At 38.2% G+C, this 4049-nt stretch overlaps 1 non-coding gene across 1 annotated transcript; it reads right to left on the minus strand.

Annotated features, from left to right (window-relative positions):
• Window positions 1-3623: 3623 nt before the first annotated feature.
• LOC131627747 (small nucleolar RNA R71) lies at window positions 3624-3730 on the minus strand. The gene has a single exon (XR_009291561.1). It is a non-coding gene; the product is annotated as a small nucleolar RNA R71 (small nucleolar RNA).
• Window positions 3731-4049: the final 319 nt, after the last annotated feature.

Consider the following 4049-nt stretch of genomic DNA (forward strand, 5'->3'; position numbering starts at 1 on the left):
AGGGAAAGGATGATGCAGAAGATCAAGTTGCAGCATCTTTAGAGAATCTCAGAATATCTGAAGAGCAAACACGCAGAAGATCTCTTAGACTCAACTCTGCTCATCTAGAAGATGTTATTATTGGAAAGAAAGATGATCCCATCAGAACAAGAGCATTCCTAAAGAACAATGTAGAATGTTAATTTGGTTTAGTGTCTTTGTTTGTGCCAACTTCTGTTGATCAAGCTCTGGAAGATGCTGACTGGATAATTGCTATGCAAGAAGAGTTAAATCAATTTACAAGGAATGATGTTTGAGATTTGGTCCCAAACCTTGGTATGAAAGATTAAGTTCTTTCCTTTTGGATAATGGTTTCACAAGAGGAAAAGTAGACACAACTCTCTTCTGTAAAACCTATAAAAAGGATATGCTAATTTGTCAAATTTATGTTGATGATATTATTTTTGGAACATCTAATGCTACACTTGGAAATGAGTTTGCTAAGTCTATGCAGGAAGAATTTGAGATGAGCATGATGGGAGAACTCAAGTATTTCCTAGGCATTCAGATAAATCAAACTTCTGAAGGAACTTATGTTCATCAGACGAAGTATGTCAAAGAGCTTCTGAAGAAGTTCAATCTGTCTGAAAGCAAAGAAGCAAAAACTCCAATACATCCAACTTGCGTATTAGGTAAGGATGAGGTAAGCAAGAAGGTAGATCAGAAGATCCACAGAGGTATGATAGGATCTCTTCTATATCTAACTGCTTCTAGACCTGATATTTTATTCAGTGTATGCATGTGTGCTAGATTCCAATCAGATCCTAGAGAATATCACTTAACTGTTGTTAAGAGAATTCTAAGGTATGTGAAAGGTACTACTAATGTTGGTTTAGTCTACAGAAGATCTGAAGAATACAACTTAGTAGGATATTATGATGCTAATTACGCTGGAGATAGAGTTGAAAGGAAAAGGACTTCTGGAAGCTGTCAGTTTCTAGGAAGTAACCTAATCTCCTGGTACAGCAAGAAGCAAGCAACAATTGCACTCTCTACCACAGAAGCAGAATACGTAGCTGCTGCTGGATGTAGTACACATATGCTCTGGACGAAAATTCAGCTAGAAGACTATCAGATATATGAGAGTAACATTCCTATTTTTTGTGATAATACTTCTGCTATTTGTTTATCTAAGAATCCTATTGTAATACGGTGAACTGAATTTTTTGAAATGTGCGGATAGCAAGAGTCGCTACCGACTTTTATTTTATCCAAATTAAAGAAAGGCAAAAAGAACAGTGATAACACGATTTTATATCGTATATTTAGCCTGAAATCCATAGATATTTATAGCATTTTCCGTTTATTATGTTGATTTATTATGATATTACGCGAGTTTTTGCTTTGTTTCAGGTTTTACACTCTTATTATGACTATTTGTGAAAAAGAGAAGAAATGGAGCTAAAACGACCTCTATTTATGCCTAAATGATGAAGAATGGGTGCTGAAGTAAAAAGGGAGTGCAAATAAGGCCCAAGTCTGCTGAAAGAGACCCAAAGACCCAATGAAGCAATCCAGCCCACGAAGGAAAGAAGCCCAAACCATACAAGCAAGTGGAGACGCACGTCTCCACGTCTCAATGGACACATCAGCAAAAGGGAGACGCACGTCTCCAGTCCCCTACATTCTCTCCACTTGAGACGCACGTCTCAAGTCTTCAACGAAGTCCCCAAAAAAGGCGGAGACGCACGTCTCCGAGTCCAAGTCTGTTGGAAGCTCCTCTTTTCACGCAAAGCAACTTCAAAGCCTTGCCTATAAATAGAGGCAGCCACTTCACTTCAATCTGTCCGATTTCCTGCTAACGAAGTGCTGCCGAAATTGTACCGTGCATTATATTCTGCCTTCCTTTAATTCAAACAGTTATTTTCTCACAACGATTTCTACACCGGAAATTGTTGTGAACCTTTTATAAATCTAGCCTTACGTTAGATTTATCGCATTTTATTTCCTTGTTTTATTTTCCGTCCGTTTAAATTCCGAAGAACGATCCAGCCAACCTGTGGTGGAAGTTCAGTACTCGAAGATTCCGTTTCAATTTATTTAATTCAGGTTTAATATTTACTGCCTTTATTTATATATTTACTTGCATGATATATTATATGCCAATTAACATGCCTTTTATTATAAGCCAAATTAATTCATGCATGCTTAACTGTATTAATATGCCTGGCTAAATTACTAAGGTATCGGTATGTAAAGTAAGTTAACCGTAGGGATCCGAAATAAATTGGCTTAATTATGTTTTGTTAATTATCACCTGTTTTTGGTTTGTATGTCTAATTTAATTAGTAAGTCTTAAAATCAATAGAGCGAAAGTTTGAGATCTTAAGACGGTCATTAGTTTTAAGGATGGCGAAAGCGTATTAAAACTAATTGGAACTTATTTATTTTCAAAAATTGTTTTTACACCCGAGCGGGATGGCGAAAGCGTACGTTAGGGATATTAGCATGTTCCGAGTCAACAGAGCGAAAGTTTGAGATTAGGAGATTTAAATAGATAACAACTTCATAAAACAGGCATTTTATTAATTACGTTGTTTCCAAAAAGCTTTTCTAAAATCTAATGGGATGGCGAAAGCGTACATTAGGATTAGGATAGTAATCTAAATCAACAGAGCGAAAGTTTGAGACGAGGATTTTTAAACAATTGAATTAGTAAAGATTTTTAATTAAATTATGCAAAAGCCAATGGACCTTCGGATCACCTTAAGTTAAACGAAATACATGCTGATATCTGTCTTTTATTATATTCTTTATTTCTCACAATCACTTTCCCTTAGGAACAATCGAAATATTAGTAGCCCTAGCTTTACATAGTAACCTTAGATAACGGTAGATCGATTCATAGTCCCTGTGGATTCGATATCTTTTAAAACTACACGACACGACTGTGCACTTGCAGTCATCAGATTTATAGACACGTAAAGTCGCAATCAAGTTTTTGGCGCCGTTGCCGGGGACTATTTAAGTCGATATCGTAACTCACTGTTACACCGTAGAGACTAGGGAAATTCTTTCCTTTCTTTCTGAACGATTGTATGCCAAATACTCGTTCACAAGGAGGAGATTTAATACAACGAATTAACGAGATCGAACGTTTCATTAACGTCAAACGTCGAGCTCGCAATCTTCCCGAAGTAGCACCAATTCCGATTAATCAGGAATTGACTTTTACTGATCAAATTAATCAAATCACCCCAAAGTTAGAGATGGCTGCTCTTCGTCCTCTTAGAGACTATGTCGCTCCTTCGCGCGCTGAACCGCATTCAAGTATCGCACCACCTGCGATTGAAGCAAACAATTTCGAACTGAAACCTTCGTTGGTCCAAGCTGTTCAACAGAATCAATTCTCTGGAAGCCCTGCAGACGACCCTAACCTCCATTTATCTGTGTTCGTGCAATACGCCGACACTGTCAAAGCTAACAACGTTAGTTCCGAAGCTATTCGATTACGTCTCTTTCCTTTCTCCTTGAGAGATAGAGCTAGAGCGTGGCTTCAATCCCTGCCTTCTAATTCCATAACTACATGGGACGAATTGAAGAGAGTATTCTTAGCGAGATACTTTCCGCCTAGCAAAACTGCTATGCTCAGAGGTCAAATCAACGGATTTACCCAGAAAGATAATGAATCACTCTTCGAAGCTTGGGAACGTTACAAGGACATGCTTAGACTATGCCCTCATCATGGACTCGAACCATGGCTGATCATCCATACTTTCTATGGTGGTCTCTTATATAACACTAAAATGACTATAGATGCCGCTGCTGGCGGAGCATTAATGGACAAACCCCATGATGAAGCATATAACCTCATAGAGAACATGGCACAAAACCATTACCAATGGGTTGGAGAATGAGCCGCTCTAGAGAAAGCCCAAACCAAAGGAGGAATGTACGAAATAAGTGGTATAGACCGCGTTAACGCTAAAGTAGACGCTTTAACTCAGAAGATCGAGAACTTAACCATCACTCCTTCAGCCACCGCTGCTTCTGTAACACCTAACTGCGAG

Source organism: Vicia villosa, unplaced genomic scaffold (genome assembly GCF_029867415.1).
Source record: "Vicia villosa cultivar HV-30 ecotype Madison, WI unplaced genomic scaffold, Vvil1.0 ctg.000399F_1_1, whole genome shotgun sequence".
In the NCBI taxonomy this organism is placed as follows: domain Eukaryota; kingdom Viridiplantae; phylum Streptophyta; class Magnoliopsida; order Fabales; family Fabaceae; genus Vicia; species Vicia villosa.